Source organism: Pantherophis guttatus, chromosome 7 (genome assembly GCF_059756535.1).
Source record: "Pantherophis guttatus breed Tessera chromosome 7, ASM5975653v1, whole genome shotgun sequence".
Taxonomy (NCBI): domain Eukaryota; kingdom Metazoa; phylum Chordata; class Lepidosauria; order Squamata; family Colubridae; genus Pantherophis; species Pantherophis guttatus.
The window spans coordinates 40,255,668-40,277,010 of NC_142069.1; the positions used below are offsets into that span (position 1 = coordinate 40,255,668).

The following is a 21,343-nucleotide window of genomic DNA, read 5'->3' on the forward strand; positions in this document are numbered from 1 at the left end:
ATATTTGGCAAAATAGATGCTTTTCTTTAGCTAGTCCTTAGGAAATATAGGCTAATGTCCCCTCCTGTTTAATGTATTTATTGATAAATGTATAAGAAATATTTTTGGTAACTTTTGAAAAGTGTGTATATATTTTTGTATACAGGTATTGCTGTACGGTTGGCTGCAATATTGAATTATTTGTATCAAATCATTGATACATTAGGTTGTATGATGCAAATGAGGAATATGAATCTGAAAGTGAATATAACAGAATAACAAAGTTAGAAGGGACCTTGGAGGCTTCTAGCCCAACCCCCTGCTCAGGCAGGAAACCTTATACCATTTCAGACAAATAGTGGTCCAATCTGTTCTTAAAAATTTCCAGTGTTGGAGCATCCACAGCTTCTGGAGGCCAAAATAATTAATAATTACCTAATTAGGAAAATATAATGAATTACTGTATGCCGTAGATTAGTACAACAACAACAACAATAATGATAATAATAATAAAAATTATAGAAAGAAAAGGAATTTGAGAAGCTTGATAGAAAGCTGTGCAAGAGAATGGATAGAAATATCCTATCAAACCTCTATTTAATCTACAAATTCTGATATAAAAATAGTGGACAATGTCTGTTGTAATAAAAGCTTACTGAAAGAAGTGAAATTTATGTACTATATATAGGAATGTCATTTGGCAACTCACTTATATATACATATGAGAGCTGAATATGTCAAGAAAATAGAAGAAATAAATTGAATTCAGAAAGAATGTGGTGCAAGAAATGTGTGCAGTAAAAAAAGGTCAACATAAATGGGCATGGAACAAATGTAGATTGCACATAAAATGACCATTTTTTATAAAACTATGTTGAGATTACTTGTTTATATATAGAGAAAGAATCAGAATTCAATTGCAGCACAAATACATATATGAAGGAAGCAAGAATATGTTAAGAAGAAGAGGAAAACTAAGAGAGTTATTGCCTGATTGGCTGATGAAATGTTCATAGAAAGGTGATAAACTTGAGAAATAAAAAGCAGCTTGTGAAGTATTTTAGGGATTGGGTAGAAGTGATGATAAGGGACGTGATGGCTCAGTGGCTAAGACGCTGAGCTTATCGATCAAAAGATCGGCAGTTCAGCGGTTCAAATCTCTAGTGCTGTGTAACGGGGTGAGCTCCTGACACTTGTCCCAGCTTCTGCCAACCTAGCAGTTCGAAAGCACACAAAAAGTGCAAGTTTTTGGGTGGGAAGGTAACAGCATTCTGTGCGCCTTTGGTATTTAGTCAAGCCAGCCACATGTCTGATGTCTTCGGATAGCGCTGACTCTTCAGTCGGGAACGACTAGCACATATGTGCAAGGGGAACCTTTACCTTTAGAAGTGATGATGGTTTGAAGTTGTATTTATTGAGTTCAAATGATTTCCTAACAAAATGATTCAGTAGATTAAGATTTAAGATTAAGACAACCTTTATTGTCATTTTTTATTGTGAGCACACTGTTACATATTAAAAATGAAATTCTGTTGCCTAGTCTCAAAAAAAGTATATCTCTACCCATACATAAAACACACATACACATTCTATATACCTACCTATATATACTTATACTATCTATATATACATAGTATGGTATACTATGACTTGAATAGAACTAATGGTAAGCAGTTCAGAATGTGTTGTAGAGATGTCACATGGATGTACTCTATACTCATTAGTTGCATAGAGGCATTAGAGATCACCAATAGTTTCTGGGTAGTTTTAAAAGCATCCCCTGGTAAAGAGCATTCCATTAGTCCAAATGGAAGGTGACTAGCACACAAGTGATTATGAGAAATGTCTGCTGCTCAAGAAAAGGTTTCAATTCAATACACAATGGATCATTGCAAAATCCCTCTTAGCCACAACTGTCACTTGTCTTCCATCCAAAGCTTGGAATTCAGAAGGACCCCCAAATTTGTATCAATTCTAGCTAGTAATGTGCATTCCTATTGAGAACTGGATGGAAAAATCCCTGGTTATAGCCCATCCATCAAAGATCTTGCTTAGAGTTAAGATTAAACCTCTTCCTTATCATCCAGACACTAATAGAATCCAGATACTGTGACAGTAAGTAGTTTTCTTTGGAGTTCTGTAAACAAAATTGTTAATTCCTATCAATCTGGAAAAGGTTCAATTACTACTTGTACTAATTGTGGAATTCTTCTACCTGCTGGAATAACCACATCCAAACATCTTAGAGACTGGTAGGCTTCTATTAACATTTATTAAAGCAGGGGTCCCTAACTCCTGGGCTGCAGTCCACTAGCAGGTTGTGGCCTATTCAGAACTGGACCATGTAAGAGGTGAGCTGGTGTGCATTCCCCAAAGGTTTCTCTTGTCTTTTGTGTGGCTGTATGCATGCATGCATGTGTGCATGTGTATAAACCCGCTGCTTGTGTCGTCTGGTTCCCCTATCCCTTCTCCCACCCACCCACCTCCAAGCCACCTGCTCCCAAACTGCTTGCTCCCAGAGTGGTGACAGCAGAGGCTAAGTGTGACAAGTATGCCCTGCTTAGCTTCACTGACTCACTGAGGCTGCCTGCACAGGAACCTGATATACATTTGGAATGTCGGGCAGCCTCAGTGAGTCTGAAGAAGCATGAGGCTCTGTCCCCAAAGACTTCTCTTCTCCACACCAAAAGCTTTTGCAAATGGATGAAAGGCTTTGGGGGAGCGATATCATGCTGCTTCAGGCCTTTCATCATTTTGCAAAAGCTTTTGGCACAGAGAAGCCTGAAGAAGCCTGATACCTACCCCAAAGACTTCTCTTCTCTCTTGTGTGAGTGAAGCTGTGTGTGCGCATGGACGCACTAGGCCACTGCTTGCCCAACCCAGTTCCCCTCTCCCCCCCCCAGCTGGGCCACCAAACTACAAAGTTTGGGGACCACTATATTAAAGGAACTCTTCTTACTACAATTGTCTTGTAGTGAGCCATTTACCTTGGCATTGTTATAATACATATTTTCAAATCTAGCATGGTAATCAGTTGATAAGAAAAAGGAATATTTATTCATTTGGGGCATCTACAAGCTGCATCCATATGCCAAACACTCAAATCAGTTTGAATAAAAAACCTTCCTTTGTTTTATCCCCATGGTAATCTTGTAAAATAAATTGGATCGAGATAATAAATTTGCCCCCAAATCAGTAAATATATATTTCCATGACTGGAGATAGATTTTAATCCAGTTCTCCCCAACCCAAGTGTAACACTTAAACCATAATGCCTCAGTGAATCTTGTATTTCATAACATTAGCTCAGTAATTCCTTTACAAAGATGTCTGGACATACGGTATTTCCACTTCATTACGGAAATTAAAATATTATTTTTCTATTTACTGAAAACTTTGTTTGGGTCTGCCATATCTCTTGTTAACTAGCTGCCTGAAAACTGCTTCTCCTCTTTATTGAGGCATTTTGAAAGAGAGCTTTAATCCATCCTTTGAAACTTTGCAGACCCTTTGTGTATATCCATACTTCTCAACCCTGACAACTTTAAGATGCATGGATACCAAATCCAAAAATTCCCTAGCCAGTGCTGGAGAATTCTGGAAGTTGAAGTCTACACAGCTTGAAGTTATTGAGGTTGAGAAACCCAGGTGTATACTGTCAAATATATGTATAAGACTGTCATAAACCTCTAAGTTTAAAATTGTGCTAGAAATATTTGTATATTTCTTGGCATTCATGTTAATTTCATGCCTCGGGTAGTAGAATATTGGGGTCAAGGAAAAGAGTCAGTAGTGCTGGGAATGCTGTAATGAAAAGTAATGACATAGGTCAAAGGAAAGTAGGCTGCATGAGACTCAGGGGAAACATAGAATAGCAAATGGACAACAAGAGGGGTAAAACAGATTGAAGATGATGAATGTACAAAAAATAAACCTTATTTTCAGATCTACTTTTCATATTTGTTTCAATATATGCTTGCTGAAAATACTTGGCTTCTCTCTTCTGATACATATTTGTTTCTGTCTTTTTCTGATACATATCTGTTTTGTTTTGGATTTACAGAACCTGGAATTGTAAATGTTATCATTTCTGCTAGTCATATTTAACATGATGGATCTGCACTAAATGTGAAAGGAGTAAAAGGTAAGACATGTTTTGTTTTGTGGTATTTATTTTTTTCTAGTGTTTTCTAGTTTAGTGTTTTCTAGTTTAAACACTACAAAAAAATAGTGTTAATGTATACTAATTTGAAATATTATTTTGAAGATTCAAAATAAAATATAGATGTTTGAAGAGAGAAGTGGAAATGTGTATCTAGGCCTTTTTCCTCAGGCAATCTTTCCTGATAAAGACAATTTGCCCATTCTGAGCATGTTTAGAATCCTTCACATATTATATGTATTGGTTTGTTGAGGTGAGATGGGAGATGGCGTTTATTCCTATATAATATATACATTTCTTTAGAGGCAGTTCCATACCTGAATGTAAAACCTTGTGCCTACTACCTTTTGAATCCTCCAGGGCCTATCCTGAGTAATTGCAGAACTCTAGTATCTCATAATTAATGGCACCAAACACAACCCATAATTATAGCCTCATTTAAACAAAAACATCACAAGTGTTTTTTAGTGGTTCATTAGTTCATTCTTCAGCACTATATGAATCCTTGTTCAGTAGTCAATTATAGGGTAGATAGTTGTCCTAGAAATGACTCCCATTTCAATATTATTAAAATTATTTTCTGTTCTAATATTACAATATTGTAGCCTTGTAATTTTATGTGTTTGTGGCATGAAGATTAGATTCATTCCCCCAGTAATTTAACTTTAAAAAGAGAGTATAATCTTAGATGAACTAAAATGGGTACGAAAACAGATGAGAGTTCATTTAATTCAGGCTCATTTTCCCTTTACGTGATTATCAATCTTTTTTCTGCTCCTGCTATACAATTCAATTCTATATCAAAATATACTGGCAATTTTGCATCTGGTTAGGGCTGTAAGAATTTGCCAAAAAATTTGATAATAAGTTTTCTCATGCAGCTAATTGGAAAGCAACCAACCTGCTTGGAATACTTTCCAATAAAAGAGATAAGGTTGTTTAAATCACCAACTTTCATTTTTTGCTTTGTGGTATGTTTGCTCAAGTTTGACAGGTTTTTTCTTCTTTCCCTTCAAATGTACCTTGGTGTAAAGCCCTGCTGTGACATTCTTGAACTTTACCATGACTGCTACCTTAATGTATTGGAGCTGTCAGGAAGTAGAAATGGAAAACATGAAAACCTTGAAAAAATTTCCAAAGGCACAAAGCTTCTTAATGTTCTGATGAATTTCCTGCTGGCAGATAGCATTTTATTCGCCTTTCTTGATGTCACCTTTTCTTAAATAATAGGAAGCATTCTTGGTTGGTGCACAAACAAGAAGGGGTGCTTGATAATCATGAAGCTTTTTATCATTTGGCTATAGCTTTTAAATAAAGGGGGAGCAAAATTGGATAGCTCTCGGATAAACAAGTGTCAAATAGTCTAATTCAGAATACATTCACTAATTTATTTGAGTGGTGTGTGTGTGTCTATCGCCGTATGCACGTGCCTTCAGTTAATATAGCAAAACATTTCATCTTTTCCCACAGTTCACATGAGGGACTAGGACAAACAAGTCATGAAGCTGGGTGGGAGCATACTCAGTTTCAAAACTGTTGTTTTGATTTGAAGTTTTGGAAGCTGAATCCCTTGGAAATTTAATTAAATGTTGCCCTCAATTTTTCAGGAAAAGCTGATAAAATGTTAATATAATAGAGATGAACATGAAGCAATTTTTTAGACTGAGTACAATGACATTTATGTGATGTGTGGCAAAGCAGAAAGTATTATGCTTTTTTTTTTTAAAAAAAAAGAAATTATATCCAGCTTTTATTTGCATTTTTTTAAATGGTGTATAACGAAAGATTATATACTTTACAAAATGGAAATATGGTTTCTATTTGAATTTCCTAGAATGTGATTAATGGGCTGTATGCTGCCCAGAGTTCTAGCTATTCTGGGTGATAGTTATTAGAATTTAAATTGCATAGTAAGTATTAGATATCAAAATAAAGGCAAAATGGGGAAAATGTAGTGTAACCTCTTCCTACTGGAAGATAAACATATTTCCGACTCTTCTAAAAATTATATTGGAAGTAGAGATTTCTACCTTCAGGTTTAATAGAATATTTTAGAATGATGAAATTGCAATTTAAATAAGGTATGAAACTGATCTAACATTAACAATGAATAAAATGGTGACAATTCTCTTTAGCTATATCCGCTAAGGTTTTGCTGATATATCACAATTAACATGTTGAAAAAGGCATGAGCATTCAGTATTAACATCTCAAAATTGTTCAGAGTTTACAGTCTTAAATTTGGTAAGTATATCTGTCCCTCTAGCCAAACCTTACCAATGCAAGAAATCTATTTCTCTAGCTTGTCTTGACATAATCAGTTAAAGTTAGAGATGTGGACCTTAAAGTCCTGCTGCATTGAAATTTTCATCATAGCTTGAACTTATTCATTCAATTTTTCTTATCAAATGCACTTATCTTGGTCTTCCAAATATTATTTTTCAGATTTTAAGTCTTCCTTACATCATACAATCTATCTAGCATGTGCTGTAAATTTGGATTGTCATCCAAATGTTGCACATTCAGTCAGAAATGCTTTAAATAACCAATTCGATATCACAGATCTTTGTCTTACTTTTGTTCATTGCTGAACCATTCTCTAAGTTTATTTCCATCATATGTTGTTTTTCTTGCATTCAGCAAACAACCATCGGTTGCATATTCACACAAAACATTCTATAATTCAACCCTCTTATTTCACAATATGCCTTTTCAACTTAAGTAGACCTTTTTTTCTCCAAACATTTCTAAATGACCTGCTACAGACCAAAAATAGACTCTGTGCATTATTGCCTGATAGAAAGCCACACGACACTTTCAAACTGTTGTTCATTTCGTTTTTATTAATTGTATCCGGTAGAGCAGAATTCTGCTAAATAGCTTTACAGGAAGACATACAAAAAAAATAAAATCCTCCTGTAGTTTCTGTATTCCCTCTTGTTATCTTTCCCTTTGGAAGTATGCCTCCATAGTATATCTTTAAAACCTTACACAATTGATAGACATGAAAGATAATTTCTATGCGTATGTTAAACAAACTGCCCAGACACTGCATAGGCTAATTTCATCCATATTCAGACTTTTCTCCAGTCACAGTTCTCCAACATATGTACAGTTTCTTTTTCATCAGTTACATCATGGACATTTGCATTTAGTTAAACTCCACTCTTTGGCATGTCATTACTCTTCTCATACTAAAGTATTCTAAACATTAATTAGATTTAGCTAATGTATGACAATTTTTATTTTAACTTATTTTATTACATCCTTCCACACTGAGTCAATGAGGCATCCTAAACTGACATAATGCCAAGCCAACAGCAAAGGTACAATCTTGTTCTATTAAACAACATTGAAAGACATTTTAAATTTCTATAGAGATTGAAGAGAGGATGAATTAGCAATGTTTCTTCAGCCCACAGGTTCCCCATTTGGGAGGGAGGGATGGGGCTAGAGAAAAAGAATGGAAAAAGAAGTCCAATCATTAGAATTCACAACATTTAAAAGAAAAGTACTTCACAGTTTGTCATGTGTAAATTAGTTAGTGACTTTAAAACTTTGTGAGGTTGTCTAATAAATAGTGGCTCCAAATGCAATAGGTACATTTCACAATGTTTAATTGGAAAGATAACACTTCTTAAGAGAGAGAGAGAGCGCTTGCTTTAAATATCATTTTCTCCTTAAAAGGAAGCTGAATTGAAATGGAAGTAACTGAATCAAATTAACACACGTCATGCATTCACTTAAGGTTCACACCTGCAATTTAACAGGTTTCTCAGAGTTCTCTATATTTATCTGACTGCCAGATTTAAAAAAAAAAATCAAAGATTTTTATCCAAAGAATGAAGCAAAACAAATAACAAACACAATCACCAACATTAGCACCATTCCCATTACTTAAATTTCTGACAGCTGTTCCATTCATTTTATGAAAGTAGGGGATTTGTGAATGTAATTCCTTTTGAAGAGTTTCATCTGCCCTTAAACTGAAATACATGAATGGTTATAACCTTTTTGAAAGAGGAATTTTAGGATTGCACATTATAGCAAAGGAGTCCTTTGAAATTGGCATAGAGCTGTATTTCAGAACATTAACAGAAATGTTCTGTGGTGGAGCCCCTGCACACTTTAATATAAAAGCTATGTACCATTGATTCCAGAGGAATGTGACTATAGCTTATTTGTGTAGCTTTCCAGAAGCCTGTAAAGTTAGATATGGTTGATTTCCTAATGTGGAAAAACACAGGGGGGCTGAAATCACCACTACTGATCTTGCATGAACTCAGCTGGAGTGCCTGCTGATGTGATTGGCAAGTGTGACAAGTTTATCTGTCTGTATTTTTCCAGAAGTTCAGAAAGAGACAAAGAGATTGTGACTTATAGATGTTCTTCTTGAAAAAGCCATCAGAAGGGCTCTTCCACAACTCTCCAAACAGTCCCCAAAGAGAGTCTCCAAAGAGCAGGTTTTCAACCACCACATGAAATACCTGCAAAGACACTTTTGATTTAGCTATGCATTAAATTTTTTTTTAGATGGTCACAAGGAGCTACCACCCTCTTCTTTACTCTAGATGGACAAGATGGGGAGCCATCTTATCCTTCTTTAAAAAAATTGAATTCATCAGAAGAAGAATATTCACTGGGGGTGGGGGGAGCTAAGCCTTTTACTTTTAAACACTGTACCCTACTGTGAAATATAAACTTAGAGGAAACAAATCAGAGTTTATTCCATTTTTTAAACTATGTGAATGGATAATTTCAACAAATACAGGATCTGAAAGTCGGTCATTTGAATTATAAGGAAATGATGTGTGGTTATGAAATTGTCCACTTGAAATATAATATTGATTTTATTTTATTTATTTATTTATTTTTTTGTTATCAGTTTTATTGTAATAAACCAAAGTGTATTTAATGTGTGGACTGACTGAGACAAATATAAAAGTAAAAATCTTTTGGGGGAGAAGAGTCAGTAATCATATGAAAACTTTAAGGCAATGGATGACAAGATAACTCAAATGAATGAAAAATTGTAAATAGAGAACTCTATAAGAATGCTGTGAGAAAATGTATGGTAAAAATTATTATTGCCATTAAGTTGATGATCCTTCCTAGGGACCACAACTCCAGAATGATCTGTCTCCAATCTTGCCCTTCATGTTCTTCAACAGTGCATTCATCTCATTGTAATTGATTCAATTCATCTGGTGGTCTCAGATGTATAATGAGACAAGGTGTCAAACTACTTATGATGACAATAATTGCTTTCAACAGTTCAAGCAACCAATAAGGACAGAGTGTGATCTCTTCTCAATATTCAATCAAGGACAAGGACTTTTTTTCCCTAACATCAGGGAAAATACATAAATAACCTACAGTATTAAAAAAACAAAAAAGGAAACAAATACACATTTGGGAACTGTTCAACCCATGAGACAAAAAGATCCCTCCCTCCCTCCCTCCAGAGTTTATGGAATATGTATGATATCTACATGTTCATAAGTAAATAAATGCATAAAAGTTATTGTATTTGAGTACCGGTATTAGCAATAGCAATAGCAAAAGCACATAGACTTTTTACTATTAAACGCTGCACTGTGAAGTATATACTGCTTCACAGTGTGTTACAGCCCTCTCTAACTGGTTTACAAAGTCAGCATATTGCCCCCAACAATCTGGGTTCTCATTTTACTGACTTCAAAAGGATGGAAGACTGTGGCTCAGTGGCTAAGACACTGAGCTTGTTGATCAGAAAGGTCGGTAGTTTGGCAGTTCGAATCCCTAGTACAGGTCTCCTGCGTGAGCAGGGGATTGGACTAGATGACCTCCAAGGTTCCTTCTAACTCTGTTACTGTTACTGAGTCAACCTTGAGCCAGAGAGAATCGAACTGCTGGCTGTCAGGAGAATTAACCTGCAATACTGCATTTGAATTGCCTCAGTATTTCTCTCGAAGGGTCCTGCAGGGCAGATATGACCCAGATATTTTTCCTTCTTGGGAATAAAATCCTTTAAATGGGATGTGAAAACCATTAAGTGTTCATTGTTCTCAATCTCATATCTTAATCTTAACCCACCCAACCACAATACTTTCCAGAGATTCAAATAGAAGTTTTTATTCTTTACCTGAAAATAAAAAAGTGAGTTTCTGAACAGTGCTATCCCACTTATATGCTTTTCCCTTATAGCTGCTGGCCACCCATTGTACAGTAGCATTTATTTATGCCCCGTTAAAATCATAAAACAGCATTCCTTCTAGAATTGCTCATAACCTAAAAGGAGTATAATGTTAACTATATAGTACTTTATCAGAATGTAGATGTACTTGAATAGAACATCCAGCAGTTACTGAGACTGCCACATAATTGGATACCATGACCTCGTAAGAAAACACCACTTGTGTTAATTCTTATTTAAATAGCTCATGCGGTTGGTATTCTTACTAATTCATATTCCTACAGAAACTTAAATTTCTTTTGTAGAAAGCAAGCTGCTACTTTAGTTTGCCAAATTCCAACTTCAATGATGAGACAAGCAAGGCAGAATGACCTGAAATTCACTGCATGAGGAACTTGTGTGATTTGCAAAGAGACCAATATCTGCCAGTTTTAATGGAAGAAAATAGCCTTAGGGTATTTTTCTCAAGTAGCAATTATCTATGATCACTGAGGACAGACAAGACCCACTGAAGAAAAACAAAAAATGAACAATATATCAAAAAGGGAAGGGAGACCAGTTTTTATGCATATGTAAATGCATGTTATCAATAGTATAGATGTAACATTTGGGCTTATCATATTACTGATGGAAAACTTATGAAGTAGAACAGGGGTATAAAACTCAAGGTCTGGGGGTTCATGAAGCCACCCTGGGAACAGCAAAGGACCACCCCATGGTGCTTCTGCCAGCAAAAACGGAGCTCAGGAGGGCAGCCCTCCCGAGCTCCGTTTTCACTGGCAGAGGGTTGCAGGAAGACGTCGCAGCTGAAAATGGAGCTTGGGAGCCTGTTTTCACTGGCAGAGCACTCGGACCACCACAAGCGCCCCTGACATGAGTGATGAGCTGGCCATGCCCACTCTGGCCCCCTTAAATCAAACACAACCCTGATGCGGCCCTCAATGAAATCGAGTTTAATGCCCTTGAAGTAGAAGGTTATGAGAGTTTCATGAAACGTCCAACTTTTGTTATTATCCCTTGATGCTTCTTTGTATTTGCTTTTTATTTACTTTTTTTTATGGTAAACCACCCAGATTTACTTAGCTGAGATGGGCAGTGTAGAAATATGATAAATAAATAATTAACTAAATAAAATAGCAATATGAACATACCTTATTTAATAATAAAAAATTGGGGCTAATTCACTTATACTTTTAAGAATTTAAGCAACCAAATGCCATTGAAATACAAATTTTACTTTAGTTAATTCGCTCTGAATAATTGCCTATCATCAATGTTTTAACATATTTTCCAAGCCTTCTTATTTTGTGATTAGATGTGAGTTTTGGATTTGGTGCACTAGATGTATCAGAGGCCCTGCATTTTCTAGATTGTTTTTCATTACCATCAATAATATGAGTGTGAATTATTTTTGCTGCCCTGTGTCCATCCTTATTAAATGAAGGCTTGAGTGGCAAGCAAAAATATGATTTTTTTTAAAGGTAAAAGAAATACATCAGGATTCCATCAAAGCAAAAGTTGCTTTGGTGTGCATTCAAACATAACAAAAAGTATTACATAATCAGAAAAGTCAGTACAAATGCATGTGAATAATTGATAAACTACTTTAACAAAAGCTTTCTGGAAAATATATTTTCCCATATACAACCCCATATACTCTTGGGGTTGAATGCAATTTCCCAAAACCTTGAATCCTCAGAGTCCTCTGAAATTGCCAGTGAAGTGTACTTTTTAATGTGAAAAAACTATTTGTCCTGCTTGACTGATTTTTTTTTTAAAGCGTTTCCTTCTTAGCACATTATTTAGAGGCCTTGTACTGAAAAAAGCTTGACTGCCCCTAATACATATCAAATCATATAACTTTAGATGTTAGTTCTAAAGACTGAGAGGGGGCAAATAACAATACATACTTGATGACTTCATCACAGAAACAGTGTGAGTTATGAATTTGCATCAAATGTCATGGTTTATGAATATAACTTTGTACAGTATATAACCAAATCACTTTATTTTAATGTTACCATATACCCATCATCATTTCTATGTTGTCGTGTTCATTTCAGATGCTGCTCATTCCCTCCACCTTTAGTATATATCAGGAAAATGTAAATATTCAGATATCAGTTTAAATAAAACAGATTTTTTTTTTGTTTCAAACTTTTCTGGGCAACAATTAGCCTTAAAACAAATAGCAAATAGCTCAAGGTTATTAATAATTTTACCAACTAAAAGCAATATATAAAGCTTTTCCATTTTAGAAGATAGCAAGAGATTCTTTAGCAGTCACCTCTCTCCAAGTCCTGACCTGAAATATGTGTGTATAAAATAACTTTTCCACCTCCTCTATTTTGTAATACTCCTCTTATTTAAAACTTCATTTTTTTTATTTGTAGTCTTTTGCAGAAATCCATCTGAATATCACATAAACACTAGTAGTCATATTTGCATTTGACTGTCCCAAATCAAGCTTTCAGTAAGACATCCAGTAAGTCTAAGTTGGTTGGACTGTGTTTCAAGATTTACCAAGGTTATATGTTTCTTTTTCAATACATTTTATTTTCTGCTTGAATGCTAGCTTTACAGCCGAGAGATGAATGAGAGTCTAGATGTCAAATACAGCATCCTCAGTGGAAACTTTTCAATTGTCACCTTGACTGCTTTTTAAATTCTTGTTCCTATAGAAGTGTCAACTGGGCACTCATAACTTCTAATAAAATAAAATTTGAATTCTATCAGTAAATAATTGTTCTTTTTTTTAAAAAAATGCAAAAGCTTTGGATTTGCAAATTGATTCTCTGTCAATCAAGTCAAGCTAAGTTTTACCCATATTTTTAATAGCTTAGCGTGTTAACTTTGTATCATGCTAAAATATTATTATCTTCTAGGCTAATGAACATGAACTGGTGCATTCACTGCAGGCAGTGACTATCATATTAGGAACGGCATTTTAGAATACCAATACAGAAACTAGGAAGAAAAATGCTGCTAGCTGAATTCAAAAACATTCCAACTGTTTCTGTCATCCACAAACCCCAAATTGATATTCACTTTGGAGCAACTGCTGTGTTTATTACCCAGGTTCTGTTATAAAAGGCAAATACTTTGATGTAGATGAAATATGCACATTATGGAATTTTTTAATCATCAGCTATGTTGATAACAGAGTTGTAAGTTTGAAATCAGGGACAGGTGCTTTATCATACAAGTGTAATAATACAGCAAAACCTACTGGAAAAATATATTGAGCTTTTACGCACTTAGCATTCTGCTTGTTGCTTATTGGAATATCACTTTTGATACGTTTTATTCACCATTACAACTGCTTCGTTTTTTTGGTTTTTTTTAAATGTCATCAGTTGCAAATCTGAAATTAGAACCAGTTTCATCTCTAACATTACATCAGGCTATGTAGTGAAAAGAGATTTCAATTTTCAAAGGTACAATCATCATAAAATAATACCAATGGAATATTAATTAATATCCTTCAATATGTTCTCTTAAGTTTAATATTCTTTGTTATGTACAGTTGAAATGCAATTAATCCAAGATGGCTGGAGGCATGAAGGTGCTTTGTATATTTTTCTGTAGTCATATCTGACTGGTTGACTGGTGATGATTTTGTCAATGCCAATGTGTTTAAGTGATGCTCCAGATGTTTTTGGATTGGACCCAAGACCATGTTTCACTGTTGATACTGTATTTGTTTTATTTTGAAAAAATTGTTCTCCTTCTATTAGCAGCTCTTTGTATTTTATTATTTTCTCCAGTTCTTTCTTTTCTTTTTTGCAATCTCCAATCTTATTTATTATTGTTGTATATTTTATTTTTAAATTAATATTTTTAGCATGGATGTTTGAACTATAGCAGGGATATTTTTACATGGGAAGTTGTCATAGCTGTATTAAGGATTCATGTGGAATCTTTGCCAATTCCAGACTTATGCATGCGTCATAAGGAATTTTGAGATTTTGCTCTTAGTGTTGTTCTTTGCATCAAAATGTATTAAAAACATGCATTTTGTGATACATAATAGTCATAAATGCACACTGGGGCACATGTGTTGTTGTTTCTAAAAGTATATGCAGATATATGTATAATATATAAACATAACATTATTTGAACATTAATGTGGAATATGAATTAACATGTAAATAAGACATGTTATATGGACTACTGATAACCTAATTATTGGATCATACAATAGATTTTCTATTCATAGTATCCAGTTCTGGCATTTTAATTTAGTGCAGCACTCTTTTTGTACTGGTAGATCTTTCATGTTAAGACTAGTAGTGTAAAAACAAGCTAATACTTTAAATGCTGTATTTGAAAAGCATGACATTATTGACTAAGAAGATGCACAATATATCTTATTGTAAACTCACTTGCCACATTTATTTACACTATAATATAATAATGTAATGCATTATACCTTGTATTATATGCGGCTTACCCAAGAAACTGTCTTCTGTCTTCACATCAGCCCATCCCACCTAATCAGGCAGGGATGGTACATTGCGGATGACATCAGTTAAAGAATTCCAATCAGCGAGGTCCAGGAAGAGAGTCTTCTCTGCTATTGTCTCCATCCTTGGGACTCATACCCCCCAGAGGTGTGGTGGGTTCCCACTCTCCTGGACTTTTGAACATATTTAAAGACCTAACTCTGCCACCTCATTTGGGCCTTGCAGAGAAGCATGCAGTCATGCAGCTGGTTAGTGTCCTCAACAGGGATGAAATTCACTTACCTTCCTTACCTGTTCACAAATGTGAGCGTGTGTGCAGAGGGTCAAAATGGGACGTGATGACATCCGGGCGGAGCCTCCTGCCACCAGTGCTACCGGATCACATGATCCAGATAGATTTGGCTGAATTTACCACTGGTCCTCAAGCCTCACCCCCACCTTTAATTAATATTGAATTTTAGACACCTTTGCTATTATTTTAATTTTTTAAATTTTGTTATATTCAGTTTTTATGTTTTTAACATTTTTTCCCATACACTAACTAGATGCAGTTTGTAAATATGATAAATAATACTTTAAAAAAAATCCGTACAAATTATTTGTCAATATTCACTTTTATATGCGGTATGCATTGTAAGGTCACAGAGTGAACTAAGACTCATTAAGGTAAATCTACATTAGTGGATTTGTGAGATACAGGTAAAGGTAAAGGTTTCCCTGTGAGTCGTCTCCAACTCTAGGGCACAGTGCTCATATCCATTTCTTGGCTGAGGGAAGAGCGTTGTCCAAAGATATTCTCCATGGTCATGTGGCCGGCAAGGCTACACGCCAAAGGCAGATGGAACACTGTTACCTTCCACTGAAGTGGTACCTATTTATCTGCCCACATTTGCATGCTTTTGAATTGCTAGGTAGGCAGAATCTGATATATCACTTCTGAGATATAAAGGTACAAAAAATGTTTTAGAGAATCACTGTTAATCCCTTGCATGCAAACATCATTCCACATATTACTTTTTAGTACTTCAAAGGTGTAGCTTTATCTCATTAATATTGTTTCCTAGGGCAAAGTAAATGCTTTGCAATGGATTTCTTTCTCTCTTCTGTTCTTAAATCCCCAGTGAAGTCTAAGATTGGCTTTGAAAGATTAACTTATGTTCATTGCAACCTTTATGGAAGCTGAAAGGGAGAGATTATATTTCCCCATCTTAATTCTGCTGATGAAAATTCTTCCATCCCCAGAACAACCTTATTCGGTTTTATCCATACTGTAGTGTTCTCTTCCACGGACTTAAATATCTCTCGGAATTACTAAAATTAGTTACTAGCTTGTCAACAGTAGATATAGGGTTTAACAATCTAAAATGCCATGAGGAATAATCTAGCTAATGAAGGCAGCCTTCGTTACACTAATATGTGGATAATATGAACTTCGAATACATTTTAATTTCTACATTAATTGTTTGGGTTATGAGGAAGCCATTTTGTAATGGAATAGAAGAAATTCTTTCCCAATAATAGGTAAATGTCATGCATTCATCCAATTCACAAAATCAATTTACATTGATAGTGCAATACATACTGTACATGGCCAATAATGATATTCTTCTCCCAGCCATTCTGCTATGCCCTTTCAGGTGTCCATAAGGATATACAGCTTGTAGATCATAATATAGATGCCTATCACAGCTGAGACATTTAAGGAGCTGTATAGCACTTGGCTGTGAGTCAATAAACCTTTTTTCCACAATTTTTCATAGTTTTTTTTTTTTTAAAGTACAATTGCATAAAGAGTTGCATTAACTTTAATGAGTGGATTCTTTAAAGCAGTGGCTTTTCCTTTTTTAGGATTGTGCAGAAATGTGAAAACAATTGGGCTAATTTAATGAATAACTGCATTTGACTTTGGAAGAATAGAATAGAATAGAATAGAATAGAATAGAATAGAATAGAATAGAATAGAATAGAATAGAATAGAATAGAATAGAATAGAATAGAATTTGTTCAGGCAGTAACCCTATACCATTTCAGGCAAATGGTTGTCCAGTCTCTTCTTAAAAACTTCCAGTGTTGGAGCATTCACAACTTCTAAAGGCAAGTTGTTCCACTGATTAATTGTTTCAACCTCAAAGATTATAGATTTTTATAGGTTTTGTTGTAGGCTCTAATATATTTGAGAAAATATATTAGAGAAATATATTATGAGAAAATAGAAACTGGAAGCTGTTATCAGGCATGTTTGCTATATAGGCATAGGAAGTATCTCAGACCTTGCTAGACAAAGTGGTCAGATGCTATTACTAACATCACAAACAGAAACTTATGAAAACTTGCAGGAACAGCTACTGAAAGACAATTCAGGTAAACTAATGTCCATTGGGCCATGGGAAGCTGGTAGCAATTAAACGCCCAAACAACAAGAGCACGTACCCCAATATTTACTGTTATCTACTCTTATTGATACAAGCTCTGCTATTGGTTTTACCTCAGGATGTAATATTTAGTGCCTTTAAAGACAGAATTTTATCATTATATGCTGTCTCTTTATTGGACATGAAAATCTCTGAATTATGGTTTTGTTATTAAAGGGTACTTAGCTCATAATTGTCAAATTGCGATATGGGTTCAGATAAGTACAAGGAAGATGCACGTCATTCTTTTACAAATCTCATTACTATAAATTGGATAGCTCAGTGTAAAATATCTTTTTCAAAAAGATCCTTTTCCAAGAACAGTTGGAAATGACCAGAAGGTAGGTGGCTGTCAAATTAATCCTAACATCTTAGGCTATTGTACTGATTGGAAACAGTGTCTACCTCACTATATAATTTATATATAAATTAATTTTGTCTGGAGAATCCAATAAAAACTTGTCTTCAGAATAAGAGCACTGGTAAAAGAAAGAAACAAAAAGAAAGCAAAGTGTCAAATTTATCTAGTCTACCATAGTAACAGCAGCAGAGCTAACGTTCATTTCATAGACAATCAGCATTGGGAACTATTAAAACAGGGAAGCCAGATCACAAAATTGAAAACTTGCTGGAAAGGGGGAGGAAGGAAAGAAGGGAAAGGTTAATAAAAATCTGCAAGCAGATAGCAAAGATTCAAAAAAGGGTTTGGAAGAAGATATTATTGCTAATATTTAGTTCATGCAAACAATGCACAAGAAGGTCATTGGAAGACAAAAGAAGGAAAATCTGGAATAGTAAAGAAATTGAATGAATTGTTTTGCGACTATAGGTATCCATGTATGTAATTAACATGTAGTTTTCTTTTTTAAGAAACCCATGAAGCCTCTGAATTCCATTAAGTACCATAGTCTCCCTTCCATTATGGTATATTCCTTTCATTCAAAATCCTAAGCATTTATCCTTTCTTATGCTAAAATCTTGTTGAATAAGGCAGTAGGTTGGAGGTTTTGTTTTGTATTGCTTGTTTCTGGTTAAACAGATTTGCAGATTTTCATCCAGCTGGAACATTGCTTTCATTCAGCCAGTTGAAGATTCATTAAAAACAAGCTTATGAAATCTTTATGTATAAACAATGAAACAAATGGAGTTATGGCAAAAAGAAATTTGTTCTATATTATTGATTGTAATTCAGTGCAAATGGGTATTGAAGCCAAATCTCATTAGTTGTGTATATTTTTGTTTGCTGAATTGAAGTTTATTGCATCAAGCGTTTGGTCCTATGAGGTTTTATTATTGTTTACTTTGATTTGGCCTCTACATTAATGTTTTTTCAGGCCTGTCTTTACAAAATCCAGGGTAAACAATCTTATCACATGGTAACAGACAGACCTACTCAACAAGCCCAGATGGGTAGAATAGCATAACGTCTCAGATTTATAGCAGGACTCATTGTTGTAGAAAGAGATGACCTGTATTACTGCACATTTATGTGCTTGGTTGTCCACTGCTACTGTATTTGCCTACCTAAGATGCAGTAGAAGATTATTGTCAATTATGGAAGAATGAAAAAAGTTGTTTTTCTTTTCAAGTATTAGTAGAACTATAAACATCTAGGGCTCAGAAATATTTAAGAACCTTAGAAAAATCCTCTTGCCTATCGTTATCAATTGCGCTGACTAAAAAAATTACCAAGGAAAATATTGGGTGAGGGCAAGTTGTTTGTTTCTATTAACAGCACTCATTTCAGATCAATGATTCCCCCATCTCCCCTTTATCATTTGTCAATGTACCCCAAGCTGGTGTCATTCCGATTTATTAGTACTTTTGTTGGGATCTGAATTTCCAAACAGAGGCAAGAATGCCTAATATTAGTAGAAGAATTGTTCTTTTAGTCAATGAGTGAAGGTTTTTATCTATAATCTCATCTCTGATTAATGAGTCTCTGCTTTTATGCAGAGTACTTATTAGGATTGCACCAAGCAACCTGAAAGAATTTATTTAGCAAATGCAATGCATGAGCTTACTTGGTCCCATAAGTAGCCATAGTAGCCATACCCTCAAATAATTTTAGAAATGCTGGCAAATAATACCTAGAAAAAAAAATAAGTACTAACCAATGAGATTCGTCAGATGTTTAGTTAGATATCAGTAGGATGAACAATATACTTCCCTATACATTGGAATAAGTAGCGTAAATATTTGAAGCATGTCATCTGTTTTACGCCATGCCCATCAATATTCCAGGTCATTAAAACAACTGCTACCACAGGTAAGTCTATAGCCTTAATTTTGTTAAACCTGATACAGAGTAAGTGATCTCTTTAAAAGTATGGCACAGTTTTCATTGCTCTTTTTAGTCCTAGTGGTGATTTATATAAAGATGAACCTAAAGTTGTGAACAGCCAAGAAAACAAACTAATGGATCATCAAAGTAATCACCCCAGAGTTTTCTCAAGGAACAAATGACCAGGCTCAAATTATCACATGTGAAGACACAGCTCTCTGGAGAAGGCCCTAATGCTGGGGAAAGTAAAGGAAAGAGAAGAAGAGGATGATCAGTAGTAAGGTAGATGAATTCAGTTATCATGGCAATAAGTACACCATTGAAAGACTTGCAAAAATAGGATAGAGATAGGTGATCATGGGGAAAATCTATGTGATCAATAGGATTCAAAGAATGACTTGATGGTACATAATCAAAGGGCCTTTGGTTTACTGCAGGGGTGGGCAAATGTGGCCCCAGCTGTCTCAGGAATTCTGGGAGTTGCAGTCCACAGGTTGTAAAAGAGCCACATTTGCCCATCCCTGGTTTATTGGATTAACCTTGGAAGATAGCATTCCTTTGGTTAAATGCCCCATTATCAAGTTGATGTCAAAACTAAATGGTATTAGGGTAATTTATTCTACCTTCTTTCTAGTTAAACTTTTTATATAAGATGACACCTTAATATTAGTCTGCTGTTCTTATATAAAATGCATATGAAGGCAAAGAAGTGTTGATACATTGAGAAGAATGTGAATTTATGCCAAAGGATTTTCCTAGATATTGATTCAAGAGATACTTGCACTCTATAAAGGAAGCATACAAATCTGCCTTAGGCAATTAATGTTAAAGAAGAAAGTCTTGAGTCAGTTTGGATGACTTGACTAAATTTTGTTTATTTTCTTGTGTTCTCTTTCAATCAGATTAGTCATTTGTAATACAGATATCTGACATAGAACATGCTAGTAATAGGCTGATAGGATTAAAATAAACTGAGTCATCTGTCTTGCTCTTCTTGACAATGTAGTCAATTATGTCCAAACTTCACTACAAGCTTCTCCAACAATATAAGATGGGTACTGTCTTTCATCTGATGGGAATGAGGAGTGTCTTCTTGGTTCAGTGCCCTGGTAAGAAGGGCATATTCCTGACCTGCTGGTCTTTGTAAGGCACTGAGGACCTGATTTTCCCTGGGCATTGGATATATTGACAGCTCCTCTTTAAAGGACAGTTAGGAAGGTGAGTGCCCACAGGCACATGCTTTTATGTGCTTCCCTCCTTCTTCTCTGCTTGATATATTTGCAATTTTAAACCTGATATTAGGCATGTAAAATTTCATTTTTGTATTGGACAACATATACATTAGTAAAAAACCAAAAAAATGAGACCTGGTTAGATAAGCACCAGTCCAAACTATTTTGTATCAATTGGAGGACATTAAAAACTGTCATAGTGTCTTTCTGGTTTTGAGTTGCCATCATTTTCTTAAACCATGACTAGTTCCCAGTCAGGCAACTGTTTGTCATCTATGTCCAGTCAAAAATTATAAATATAATATATAAATGTATTAACAAATTATTGATATTAAACTATGGATATTATCTTGGAACTACAGGGAATAATTACTAATGAACAGGCCATGGTAAAGCTTAAGCAAAGGAGTCTGGATATAGAATTTCAAACTGAATTTAGCAAAAATTTTACAAGGAGTGAGTTTTTACAAGAATCAGTTAAAGCAGATTGGTACCTCAAGCAAAAAGTACCACAATTACCACAGGTCTTTCACAGAAATATAGTTGATACCATAACTTAAGCAGTTCTTGAGTATAGATTCAAAATGAGCCACATTGCAGAAAGAATCTGGCCATACAGAGTTGTAATAAAATT

At 34.9% G+C, this 21,343-nt stretch overlaps 1 protein-coding gene across 1 annotated transcript in view; it reads left to right on the plus strand.

Annotated features, from left to right (window-relative positions):
- Positions 1 to 21,343, plus strand: part of MGAT4C (MGAT4 family member C) — a 360,127-nt gene that overhangs the window by 158,631 nt on the left and 180,153 nt on the right. Inside the window, exon 4 of the mRNA XM_087874044.1 lies at positions 4,043 to 4,123. The gene's annotated coding sequence lies outside the window, so the exon portion shown is untranslated. The remainder of the gene's footprint in view (positions 1 to 4,042; positions 4,124 to 21,343) is intronic.